This window comes from Nicotiana tabacum, chromosome 19 (assembly GCF_000715075.1).
Source record: "Nicotiana tabacum cultivar K326 chromosome 19, ASM71507v2, whole genome shotgun sequence".
Lineage (NCBI taxonomy): Eukaryota > Viridiplantae > Streptophyta > Magnoliopsida > Solanales > Solanaceae > Nicotiana > Nicotiana tabacum.
Window position 1 is genome coordinate 37,397,482 of NC_134098.1, and position 13,913 is coordinate 37,411,394.

The 13,913-nt window shown below is 43.2% G+C and overlaps 2 non-coding genes across 2 annotated transcripts; one reads left to right on the top strand and one right to left on the bottom strand.

Moving 5' to 3' along the window:
* Positions 1-6,071: 6,071 nt before the first annotated feature.
* On the bottom strand, positions 6,072-6,143 carry TRNAE-UUC (transfer RNA glutamic acid (anticodon UUC)). The gene has a single exon. It is a non-coding gene; the product is annotated as a tRNA-Glu (tRNA).
* A 3,708-nt stretch (positions 6,144-9,851) lies between these two features.
* TRNAF-GAA (transfer RNA phenylalanine (anticodon GAA)) lies at positions 9,852-9,925 on the top strand. The gene has a single exon. It is a non-coding gene; the product is annotated as a tRNA-Phe (tRNA).
* Positions 9,926-13,913: the final 3,988 nt, after the last annotated feature.

Sequence of the window (13,913 nt, forward strand, 5' to 3'; positions counted from 1 at the left end):
GACTCTGTTGTGCTTGGTCATCCACTCCCTGACGAGCTACTTTCTCCTTCTGTCTTAGGTAAGGGGAAGAAAGAAGATTGGGGAACTCGAAAAAAGGATAGGCCCATCAACATTGACTCTTTAGATGATATCGAAGCGGAGTCCTCGGGGTAGTAGTCAATCCGATGTAGCTAGGCATTAGTAGACGAGTACCCATGAATATAGTAGCCCTATACAATAGACGGCAGTTCCATTCTAACTATATGTCTTGGGGCTTTCAAAGGCCTTCAAAGAAAGAAAGAACTGAACTCAAACTTTCTATTCTATCTCGGACCCAGCTGCTACTGAGAAAGTATCAGGAAATACGAAGATTCAAGAGGCAAGAAAGGGATTGGATAAAGACTGGTTCCAGTAGGGGACGTTTATGCCATTACTACATGATAGTAGGAAGAAAATGCATAGGAGTTGTTAAAAGGTCCTATGCCCATCCGGTAGAACTAGATGATCTCGCTTTCGGCATAGCCAATTCAAAAAGGCGAGTGCAACCTAGCTCACCCGGCTCAACAATAGAAATCCCTGCAGTTTAGCCATCCGCGGCTAATTCAATTCACTCTTCTTGAAGCTCTTGTGAAATGGTCTCTGTCCTTCGCTTTCCCTTCCATTCTTATGGTAACTAGGCCTGATAGCATCTTTGCTAGTCTTGCCGGACTAAGAGCTCTACTAGGCTTGACCGCGGGAAATTGCTTGATTTATAAAAGAAAGAATGACGTAGGTAGATAGAAGTAGTAGGAGTTCCCGTCGAAGGGCAAATGATTCATTTAGAAAAGATCCGATACCAAGTGAATGAAGAAAAAGGGCTCTATTCTTATGTAGTGATTCCTTTCATTCGTTCATGGTCCCATCTCTATCTGTGTTAGAGAATCTTCTCTCTCACTATAAAGTATATGTGTATATATACTTTAACAAAGCCGACCTGGACCATTCCACCTTAAGTACCATGAGGAACATCTCTAACTGGCTATGTTGGAGGAGGTGCAGTAACCATAGTACCCTGCTGCTGTGTGCCTGTCTGACCAGTACCACTATCTCGAGGGCAAAACCTCGTAATGTGACCAACCTCTCTGCAAGTGTAGCAACTTTGAGATGTACCCCAACACTCGCCACGATGAGTGCGGCCACAAGTAGAACATGAACATGACCCTGTCTGAGATGATCCACCTCTCTATCTCTGAGTCTGCTGCTGGCCCTGCTGGGCTGGGGGTGCCTCGGAAGTAACCTGAAGTGCTATCTGAGTAGGTCTAGACTGACCTCGACCACCTCTTGACATAAGGCACGACGTAGTGGAGCAGCACTTTTAAGACGTACCCTACAGCATCTAGTCTTTAGATAAGTTTTAATTTTATTGGAGACGGCGGATGAGGTGCAAAAGGACAGATGGCATTACCAAGAACTAGATATGGTGCGACTGAACCTCGGCATGGAGGAGGCATCAAAGATGATCGAAATCGGGATTTTTTTATTTAGTTAACACCTTTTCTCATTGAGTATTAAATTCTTAGTGTACCATAGGCGGTAATCTGGCTTTAATCGATTCCCTTCTTATAGTTAAAGATTTCAGTCTGGAAACAAAAACATTAGTAAGGTGTTTTCGTTCGGATATAAACATGGCAATCTACGTATGTGAAGTCTCGATGAAGCTGACCAAGTGTAGATCCAATGCACTACTCAAGTAGGCTTTCCTACTGCCATTAAGAAAAAAATGCCCTTGACGCATTTCCACTTGCTTCAAGCTTTTCTTTCTAGTTGCTATATTCCAGTAGTGATTCGAGAAGGAATTCATGAGTGACTAACCATACTATGGAACTAGTCTACTGTTAAAGGATGTACACCTCTTCCTCATGGATAGATGGTGCCACCGCGCTGTACAAAATCCTCTATTTACGATTCTCTCAAATACGAATTTTCTTTATCAACATGGTAGCGAGAAGAGAGACAGCGGATGGAATTGGATTATCAATGGGGCTAGTCCACAGCTTCTGATTGAGAAATTCGAGGTTGCTTTGTCTGGTCAAAATGATACAATCTTTCCTTCTCGAATGCACTTCTCTAATTTTATAATGACACAAGGAGGAATCAATCTTGACTGATCAAGTACGGTAGACAACTGAACACGAAAGCAGTCTGGGTAAAGCTTCACACTTGACATTCCACATTGAAGTAGTGCCACCTTCTTTCTCTGATCTCATTATGATATAAAAGTTTCTCAATCAAGCAATTATCCCTATGTAGGAACACAAACAAATGAAGAAGTGTTCTTACGATGTGCACATATGTATAAGACTTTGTCTACAATTGAGCATTTCTTTCGGAACTTAATTACCGTCTCATAAAAGCTTTCGGTTTCCTAAATAAAGGTAGGACCTGTGAGAGGCTTCAATCGTATTTTCTTGACTAGTAGACGGAAGCCTTCTCAAAATAAAAAAATATTCAAATTTTTGATCAGGAGATGCTTCCCGGTCTTTCCTCTCCCGAGCGGAGAAAACGTCAAGATGCGAAGCGACAAACAATTCCCGAGATGCTGGAAAGGCTCTCTCTTTGCTGCCTCGTTGCTAAGGCTAGTACTGGAGGGTGGGCTTAGAAAAAGGCTATCCGCTAACCAAAAATATAATATATGATCCTTGGCCTGGATCCGAAAGTAGGCCCAAACCACGGTTCTCCAGTTATAATTTGGCTATGTCAGCATTTGATTACAAGAATATACAGTGCTGATTAGAATAGAACCCTTACCAGCCCTTAGTTTTTAAATTATCAGAATCTCACTGATAATTTGACTCATTCAAGACAGTGGATTCGCCCCTATTAAGATCCGTTAAGTCGGTGAATACCAATGATAGCTTCAGCCGAGAGAAAGTTGAGACTTTTTTTGAAGGAAGAACCTAATCTAGCTATGCTTGCTTACCTGGATTGCTTAACAGAAGTGACTGAAGTTGAAAGAGTTCCAAGTTGAGACTTGTTTTATTTATTTCTTGAGAGAGAGGACCAATCCTAAGTAAGTGGAAGAAGGATTCCTAATAACCTGGACTTGTCATTTTATTCTAGTTCACTGGCTCCTCCTGCCATATCCTTCTTTCTAAAAGTATGCCGGGCACTTCTCCCGCTTTCAAAGCGAAGACTGTTAGCAAGAAGGAGCTCTTTTGAGTTGAGGTTTGAAGGCAAAATCCTATAAGGTTAGGGTACCTTTGATTGGAATTTCTTTACCATCGGCATCCTAGCAATCTAAAAAATAAAATATGGTTGACCTTGCTATTGGAACTTAGCCCATATAGGCTAAACTTATCACCCCACTGGCATGGAAGAGAATTGAGGGAAAAAATCGACTGCTATAGAAGAAAAAGCTGCACATTCAATTCATCTTCCTCGATAAATGACTTTTGTGAGCGGACATCTGAGATTCATTTTAAAGCTAAAGGCACTAATGACTAAAAAAATAGGAACTAAGACCCGGTCTGGTACCCACAGCAGAGAGATCAGAAGAACGCACGAAAGAGATTAGTCCCGCCTTTATCAAGTAAGAATTTTTCTTTGTTGGTTCATTTTACGATGTAAAGTATCCTTTTTCTTGTAAGGATTTTTTGTTTTCTCAGTATTGTATCGAGTGGATTGGAGTCTTTCACCCTAAGGCATAAGACTTTCAGTAAGCCTTTCATTCAGGGCCTAATCCTTTTATTGCTAAACTCCCTCCCAAAGCAAGGGCTATCAAGTTTATGTGCTTACAGGTCTTGTTTCACCATTGATTGGTCTATCGGCAAAGGTTTAATTTCCTTTGGCTTGAGGTGGAAAAAATCTCTTAGCACGTAGATCTCATACGCTTTCCATCTACTCTCGTAACTTTCCATTAGCTGTTCAGTACTACATCCGTATTCTGTAAAGTAGCTATTCTGTGCTAGATTTCTAGTCTTTGAAGTAGTCGATTCCCTAAGCACTGGTTAAGTAGCGGGGGTTGCGGGTCTATCACCATTCGGGTATCGTTTAGCCAGCGTTGTAGCCCTCCTTTCTTTCTCTATTTATCTAGAACCCCCTATCTCTTTTTACTGCGCCCGAGAAAGAAAAGATCCAGTTCGGGACCTCGGGAGAAAGGACTGACTGCTGCTTCCTCCGCTACAACTGGTGGTTATGGATTCCGAAAAGGAGAAGGTGGATGTAATTCAGCTCGAACGAAGTGAGAGGGGTAATAGACTATTACCGTTCAGTTCATGTGACGAACCGAACCTCTCGGGTTACCTTCCCCTCATTTCCGCCTTCGTACGACTAGTCTTATTTTCTTTATTCCTTCCTTGTCGGAAATCGCCGGTTGGGTTGGTCCGACCAAGAAAGGCATGGGGCTTTTGGGCCTTACCTGGGCTGAGTGTTGTATGGCTACCTAGTAATTTACAACCACCATTCTATCTAGCCTAAGGAATTTGCTATCCGCGCTTTTTTTTCGATCTTGTACCTTAGTACACTGAACACTTACCTAATCTTGAATCTTGAAAGTAGAGTTTCTTTTTCAATCAACTGGTATACCTTGAACCTAGCCCGAAATTCTTTCTTTACTTTATCTTATCAAATTTCTAGTTTGTGATCGAGGGCGGCCAAATATGAGATAGGTTGCAGCTATAGTCAGAACTGAACCTGGCTAATTTCGTAATGTTGACCCCACGGAGCGATAGAGAAGGAGACAGCAAATGGATGGAAATTCTCCACTTTATGGCTGCCGCCGCTTCTATCTCCGGCGCTCTGAATATCGGGTATGATTGTTACTTTCTTGCCTTGCCCAACTCCCACCCACCTCTTCCGAAAAGACAACCTCGATCATTTATTACATATGATATATCGAGAGTTCAAGACCATAACGTAATTCATTTAGAGAATGCCGATGAGAAAGTAGATCTGGTTCCGAGATCTGGAAAGCTGTGAATACAGTTAGTGAAGCTAGACCGGGAAGTGGGGTATCCCTGGAAAAGAGGTCGGCCTTAAGTTCTAGCTTAGATAGCTTAGACTGAAGAGTTGTAGCTTTGCTTTCTGAAAGAGTCATTTTCTCGTTATTAGAGAGAAGCAGAAGCCTTAGAAGGGAGCACTCGTGGCACACTTACTATATCCCATTCCAGCCTCACCTTATCCTTTCGTTAACTAACCTACCTTGCTTTTCAAATATAAATAGAAAACCACTCAGATCAATAGCTCCTTTCATCATGGGTCACTTTCCCTAATCAATTTTGATCACTAAAAAAGACCTCCGCAGGACCTTCACCCGGAAGACAGAATCAAAGGTAGACAACGGTCAGTTGTTTCACTTCAGTAAGAGGTAAGGCAGAAAAAGGGAAAAGGGAAAGGCACCTTGCCTTCTTTTCGTTTACGTGGCTACATACTTGTAGCGATCAAAGGGCATATTTATTATTATTTATTATTTATATAAGGAAAAGGTAATTGTATGGGCCTTTGCTTCGAGAACAATCGTATTAGCGCCTTCGCAGCCTGCCTTTCCATTCTTCGAGTGCAGTTCCTTCTTGAGCCTTTTCTTTTTGACTCCTACCGAAGCAAGCCTCTCAAGTGCTGACCTTTCTTCCCACCTTTGAGCGAAGCAAGCCTCTCAAGTGCTGACCTTTCTTCCCCCCTTTGGTGAGCTGACCTTCTTGTGTCACGAGTGATGTCAAACCTCCTTCTTGTCTTCTATTCCGGGAAGTGGTATAATAGGTCCCCTAAGGGAAGCCCTTTGGCAGCTGTCCGAGCCTTCCCTTGATTGTGCCTTTAGGCTTTCTTCTTGCTGCTTTGTTTGCGCTTTCGAATCCGCTTCTGTAAAGAAAGGAGAAGAGAGAGGCGTCGGCTAACTAAGGAAGATGATGGAAACTATCCCAGAAAGGTGAGCAAGAAGAGTCTTCACTACTAGCTAGTATTGAAAGAAAAGAAGGCCTACCTTCACTTTGTGCGCTAAGAGCTTTCTTTCCTGTAGGATAGGAAGAATGGAATAGGAAGATAAAAGGACATTCTTCAGAGTGAAACTGAACCAGACAAAGGCCCTTCTCTCCGTGATCAACTTCCTTTCGTAGAACCCATACCCCCAGGGGAATTCGAATCCCCGCCGCCTCCTTGAAAGAGAGGTGTCCTAACCACTAGACTATGGGGGTATATTGAATAGACTTTGACTAAGAATAAGGTTCCCTTCTCTTCCACTCTATCTCCTTATTGGATTGGTAGGTACATTCCTCTTTCTCTTCTCTTAGTCGACTAGACTTCCCTCACATCCTACTCTTCATTATAGAAGGTTCTTTATTCCAAATACTGGCGAATCACCTTCATTCAATGCTAGCATCTCTCTCAGCTGAAAGAAGATCAACTCTCAAGCTCACCCCTTTTTTGCTTTAGTCAGAAGAGCCTCTCTCCTCCTCGAGTTCTAAATCAGCAAGAGAAGAGGGACCTATAAGACAGCAAGGAAGTTTGATTTACATAAAACCTCTTGCAAGAAGATTCTATCCATCAGGTAAAGCCCCTTTGACTAGAAAGTAAAATCTCTGTCAAAGACAGATCTAAAGGCTTGAACAGTTAGGAATGAAACTGCCTACGGGAAGAGTGAGCTCTTCCTTCTCACCTTCGGCTACTAAAAAGGAAGGAAGACTGGTGCGACAATAGTAATGCCAAGCCAAAATCTGCTTATTTTCTTCCTCATCTTAGGCATAGATAGAATTCGCTCGCCTGCCCTTGAATGGCCTTTATAGCCTTAAGGCGATCTATCCAACTATCCAAAGCCTAACCCAGTACAGATCTGATCCTAAAGCGCTCTACGCTTTGAGCCGGCTAACTCTTTGAAGCCCACTGATGCCTTTTGAAGACCTTCTTCCCTCTACCCTGATGAAAAGAGTTCCAGTGAGCTCGCCAAGGAAAGCAGATTAATTATATCAAACTCTTTCTTCCCAGCTAAGCTAAAGAAGATCTAACCCTCATCTTCCACTGAGGCCACTTCCTTCTTACCATTTAGCTATTTTCCCCATCGAGAAAGAGATCGAGGATAGGTCGGAAACTTCTTCCTTCGAAGGACTTTCTCCTTCATCAAATGAATTCTCTCCCATGACCCCATTCAATCAATGCTACCGGGTATTCACTCGCTTATTGAAAATCTTGCCATACCATATTTTCTATTTAGTCGGCACTCTTGTCTGTCGAGTACTTTTAGTAGTCTTGCTCTTCCTTCCTCCATTGCTGAGGTTAGCTCTGTATTTTTGTCGTGTACTTTTTCTCTCTTTCTAATTCTAAGGATTAAGTCTTCCGCTAATATAACAAAAAAGAAAGGAAAGCAGGGAAGAGGACTAAGCTCTGTCCGAGAAGATCGGGTATTCAACTTCATTCATGCCGAGCGGCAAGAGGGGTAGCAGGAACTGGAACGGATTATTCGACCTGATCTATTTGTCTGCCCCAAAACGTGTGCTTCCACGGAGTATGGTTCAACCCGGGCTAGCTATGGAACAGGCTTGTGAACTAGGGACTCTGTTTCGGGATCTTCATCGACTGGATAAAGAGTTTCCACTGATGGGGAGGTTCTTTAACTGTCTAATTGACTTAGTGAATCGGCTCTGACGCTCTCTGCGTCCGTGGGATCAACTCCACCTTAGAGATCTTCCAGATCCGCAACTACAAGCTCTCGAGTGGGAACAGGATCTCCTACTGCTGATAGGTATGCAATCGAAGAATCTGGCGAGATATGGAGAGGATATGCTCGAACCGGACCGCATCTCCATTTGCACATGGATAATGTGCTGCCCCTTTCTTTTCTTCCAAACTCGGTCGAATACGTCGTTAACCTTTGTGGTGGATCGACGAGAGTGCGCCTAGCCAGGAGTGTGGTTGGTGTCACCTCCCGTGCGCTAGCTCTGCCTTTGCCGGATCTTTATTCGCCCACTCCTTCACAGAGCGATGACTAAGAGCCGGGAATTCAGAATTCTCTTAGTAGAGCCTGAAAGTAGCCCTTGGATCGATTCCTACCACGGACGGGTATACATTTCATCCATATCGCCGGCCTCACATGGACGGAGATGCTTATGTTTATCATATCACGGCTTCCTAAGATGCTAACACAGGGGCTACTATTGCTACGGGAGCTTATTGGTGGAGCAAGAAGAGCGGAGATGGAGATATAGGCTAGCTAAATGCCCTCAAATCCGTCTACAAAAACGTGCTGGTACACGACAAGTAAGTACAGCTAACCTAAAACGAAGTGCTTTCTCGGGCTCGGGAATGAGTGGTGAACCAGGAATCGACCCTATGAATAGCTCCTTACCTTAGTCATAGTTAGGTTAGGCCTACTTCTTTCAAAACAAAAAGGGGAATGAATAGCCAAAGCCCCTTCTATGAAGTCAAGCAACCGAACCTCTCGGGTGACCTTCCCCTCCTTTCCGCCTTCGTACGACTAGTCTGATTTTCTTTATTCCTTCCTTGTCGTGAATCGCTCCTTCCCACCTTACAGAGAGGGATGTCCCTGCCCCATCCCAGGCAGGAGAAGGGCTTATACTGCTCGCCTGTCGCTGTCGAGTTGCTCTGTGCTTGCTCATTCTAGCTAGTTGTGACGACCTCTCATTATTCTTTTTTCCAGTCGCCTTCTTCCTTTGTCTTTTCCTTATGAAATGACTGAGCTTGTGTCCGTCTCAGTCTCTGATTAGCGAGTTCAGTTGCTTGTTGGGCGGTAGAGTCGCTAGACTGACGACTGAGTGCCCTCTCTATCGCCTTGATTGTTGGTATAGTCCTCATTCTTGCTAGCTCACTTGGATTCTCTCTCACTAGCTTCCCTCTCGCTTGACTCACTCTGATTTTGCACTTGCCGAGTGAGCATAGCTTGCAATCACTCTGAGTCTCGCTAATTGCTCTGATCCATTTTGCTTATTCTTCTCTCCTTTTGCGCTAGACCGAGTTTGTTCATTCTCATTCGTAGTAGGGGGCTTCGCTAACAGAGTGCTATACATTGTCTAGCCTTCATCAACTTTCAACAGTCTTCTGCTTACGCTGCTAAAAAAGCCTTCAAACCAATCAAGAGTGAGGCGGACTAGCGACCGGCTGGCAACCAATAAAGAATCAGAGTGACCAGCAAGCGACATGAGCGAAGGAAAAGCCTCGTCTAGCAACAAAGAGACGAGTGACCGCAAGCTAGAAACAACGAAAGAATGAGCGACAGCAACTCGAAAGGCTTTAAGCATCTTGCATCTTGCAAGAGCCTACCTCTACCCGAAAGCGAGACAGGTGGCTAGGTAGAGAATACCTAGTGGCGCGAGATAACTCTCTCCTTTGAACTCGGCTATTTATCCTGGCCGAAAGGGAACTCTTTCTAGTTGGGGGTGGAAGGTGATTGAACTCCGTTCATGATCCCAGCCCTGGAATCACTTAAGACTCGTACAAGCAGAGTCTTTAAGTAGATAAAGATAAGATAATAAGCATCTTGCTTGCTTTTCAAATCGACGTCGCGCCTACTTGTGAAGAGTCATCGGCAAGATTCGTCTGTGTGCCATACATACGATCTGAAGATTGAGGTCACTTCTTATCTTACGTGATTGACGATGACACCTCCTAAACTTCCTGTGCTTGGATCCACAGCGTGGTATCTTCCACCCTTCATTAATGCTAAAAATACGTTGATGAGAAGGGGGTATTTACTGACAAGAAGCCTTTTTTTCATTTAAAGGAGTCTAGTCTGTACGGATGCGCTTACCCCTGACAGTGATGGATATGGATGACGAACAAGCGAAAAAAGCCTATCTATTCTATTTTCTTAGTTTAGTAAAGGGCTTTTCCCTTACTAGTCAAGTGGTAAGGTAGGGCGTTATTCGATGAAGAAAACAGACTTTAGGAAAGTGGTTCAGGTAGCTCAGCTGGTTAGAGCAAAGGACTGAAAATCCTTGTGTCAGTGGTTCGAATCCACTTCTAAGCAGGCGAAAGATCCAAACCATAGCCGGGAGCGAGCCGGATTTAGAAATGAAAGTGAAAGAGTAAGCAATAAAATGTGAGTGCTCCTGCACTATACGGACGGCTTTTTGGCGGTAGGGTTGGGGTGGCTTGCTTGAGGCAGATTCAAAAAAAAGCGGTTGATTACTCGGATTGGTTCTCGCATCCCTGTGCCCAAAAGGATGGGCGAGTTCGGTTTGGTGTGGAGCCGCTCTTGGTGGAGGTGGGGGTGGAGCAGGCACATTGTCATGAGGCACTCTACCTCGTCTATTGGCTTGAGGTTCAAGAGGAACCTCATCCATTTGATCATCCTCAACGTCCACATCCCCGAAAGCAATGTTTCTGAGCTCATTGTTTTCCAGGGTTGCACCTACAATTTCCCAACACATTAGTAACACGGAAGGAAAAGAAGATATTCCAAAAACACACTCAAATATATAGCTAACACCATTTTTAATTCCCCAGCAACGGCACCAAAAATTGACCTATCACGCACAATGCACACCTCAATACAAGGTATAAATCGGTCAATTGCAATTATAGTAACCCAACAAAGAGTCGGGATCGAATCCACAGGGAGTTAGGAGTATATATTCTAGTGAGTGAATTTGAACTATCTTAATTTGCACTTCCACAAATTGGTGTTGTTTCTATTTCTATTTTAAAACTAAAGATTGTAAAGTAAAGGAATAAGACTAGGATAATTGTTTTTGTTGTTTTTCACGTTTGTAAAAAGGACTAGGGCTATGACCATCGCCTAGGTGTTCGCCTAATGGGATATAAACCTTAATGATTGTTTTGTTGATCGGGGTGTATTATAGCTATCGACTCTCAATTGCCCAGTTTGGCTTTCTCAAGTCTAAATGGGTATCACACAAAATGGTTGATAAGAGCTCAAGTTGGGTTATTACTATCTCTAGGTTGAACCCTTCAATTGGGCTAATCAATCTCTCGATTGACCCAACTTCTTGTTAGCCAAGTTTTCCTAGACTAAGTCTCTCTTTCTCAAGTAGAGACTAAGTCAATTAGTTATGAACCAATGTTTGCAACCTTTAATTTCAGAAATTAAAGCATGAACATGGCTAAATAATAAATACCTAATCATAAACAGGTACTAAATTAGATACATACCCATAAGGTTTACACACTAGGGTTGAGTCACAACCCTAGTAAGAATCTAGCTACTCATGCTTAAAATTGAAGAAATAGAAGAAGAAATACAAATTAAACTCATATTGTAAAGTTAAAATGATAAAATCTATAGTAAAATACTCCAAAATATAGAAAACTTCCAAAAGAGGCAAAGAAAAACGGCCGCAGGACTTTCTGATGACAAAAGTTAACCTAATTTGTGAAACTCGTCTATTTATATAAGGTTGGAAATTTCAGAAAATATGCCCTTCGGGAGGTTCTGCGGCCGCACAATTCTATGTGCGGTCCGCACAATTCATCATATTGCAGGAGCTGGGATTCTGTAGCCGCACAATTCTTAACTGCGGTTGCGAGGCAATGTTTCTGTGGTTCGCAGATTTATCACTGCGGCCGCAATCTGGTCTTCTGCGGCCGCACAATTCTTGTGCGGTCTGCAATTTTGAGGAACTTGGACTTTGGAAATTTGCACATCCTCTAAAGTTAATCTCCAGCTCGTCATTAGCGGCCGCACAATTCCTGTGCGGTCCGAAGTTTGCTAGAAAGCCTGCTTGGATTTTCTTCATTGTTTGCGGCCGCAGATGTAATTCTGCGGTCCGCACTTTGTGAGCTTTTGTGCCTTTTATTGCCTTGTGTTTAGATTACTCCTTTTTTAGTCGAATTTTATCTCGGGAGTCCAACTTCCTACATTCCTGCAATTTTGCACATTTCATCAGTTTCGGAAACACCATTCAATGCTTTTAGACTAAAACGAAAGCTAATAAGTAGTCAAAATCCCCACTTATCACATCCTCTGACTCGGTTCTATTGAAAGTTGGAGGATGGAGTCTCCCAAACCTCTTTAATCTCTTCTGCTCCTCGTCATTCATAATAGGATCCACCTAGGCTTGAGCAGCTGTAACCGGCTGGACTGGTAGTGCCCCCGGTATCTGAAGTCCCTACACTACCTGCTCTGGAGTACGGGCGGCAGGGGTATGAGTACCTTCCCCGACCTGAGAAGTGGCTGGTGCGGCCTAAGCCAAAACCACCTGAACAAGGCCAGTGCAAACAATCAATATCTGGGCTAAAGCCTCCTGAAGGCCTGGAATCACAATAGGCACAGATGGTGCCTGAGATGGTCCCACCGGCTCGACTATATCTGGAACCTACTCCTGAGCTGGAGCAACTGGTGGTTCTACAGGTGCTGCTCCAACTGCTGTGCGAGCTACACCTTGACCTCTACCACGGACCCGGCTTCTGCCACGGCCCCGACCTCTCGTGGTCCTAACTGGTGGCACTGGTGGCTGACCGTCCAATCTGGTAGTACGTGTCCTCACCATCTGTGAGAGAATAGAATAACAAAAATTTAGTTTTCGGAATCAACAAATTCGCACGACAGAATACAAGAATGTGAAATTTTCCTAAGGGTTCGGCAGCCTCTTGAAGATAAGTACAGACGTCTCTATACTGATCCGCAAAACTCTACTAAACCTACTCATGACTCGTGAGACCTATGTAACCTAGGCTCTGATACCAACTTGTCACGACCCAAAATCTGCATATCGTGATGGCGCCTATCTCAATACTAGGCAAGCCGATAACCTCAATAAAACACTATAATCTTTTAAGTTTGAAAAACATAATATTTAAATTTAATAGAAAATCCCACAAATACTAATATAAATACACTCCCAAAACTCGGTGTAACTGAATACATGAGCATCTAAATGATAACATAGTCTGACTAATACAAACACTGTGTGAAAATGTAGAACAGTACAAATAACTGAAAGGAAAGAGAGTCAAGGTCTACGGACGCCGAGAAGCTACCTCGATAGTCTCCAACAAATGAAACTCTGAAATCTAGCGACCGCCGTATCCGGAAGTACCTGGATCTGCACACAAAGTGCAGAGTGTAGTATAAGTATAACCGACCCCATGTACTCTGTAAGTGTCGTGACTAACCTTTGGACTGAAACTAGTGACGAGCTCCGCAGGCACAATCCAGTATATAAATAACGGTATAGAAATATAGGCGTACTTTCAAGTTCAACAGTTAAAATCAGTACAAGTAAAATAGATCAATACTGCATGATATGAGGAATATGACATCTCTATATCTATATACCAATGTACATACTATATGTGACGCACTTCAGTGGAAACCTCGCATACTCAAAATCTCAAAATACTCAATCACTCAGTACTATATATGGCCAATCCATCCCAGGGAAGATCCATCCCATATGTGTGTGTGTCCATCCCAAATATATATATATATCAACTAACAGTCAGTCACTCAGTACTGTATAAGGCCAATCCAGCCATGGGAAGATCCATTCCCAAATATAAATGACTCGGACAAGATCCATGTCCAGGGAAGATCCATCCCTCAATATAAATGCTTTGGGCAAGATCCATACCCAGGGAAGATCCATCCCTCAATATAAAATGCTTCAGGCAAGATCCATGCCCAGGGAAGATCCATCCCTCAATATAAAATCAAACGAGCCCACTGTAGGGGGTGCAGATTGCGGAGGGGCTCCTTCAGCCCAAGCGCTATAATAGCCAGATCCAGGATTAAATAAATAAAAATATACTGCGACGTGCAGCCCGATCCCATAAATATCAGTCAAAATCTCCAGTCTCTCGGGCTCTCAATGACATAAAAATCAACGCCACACGATGATATGGTGTATCAATGAATGACAACAAAGACTGAGATATGATATGTAAATGATAGATGTGACTGAGTACAAAATTGTAAATTCAAACAAGTAATTCAATAGCACTAAGACCTCAATGGATCCCAAAAATATCGGCACGTAGCCTAAACATGATCTTTA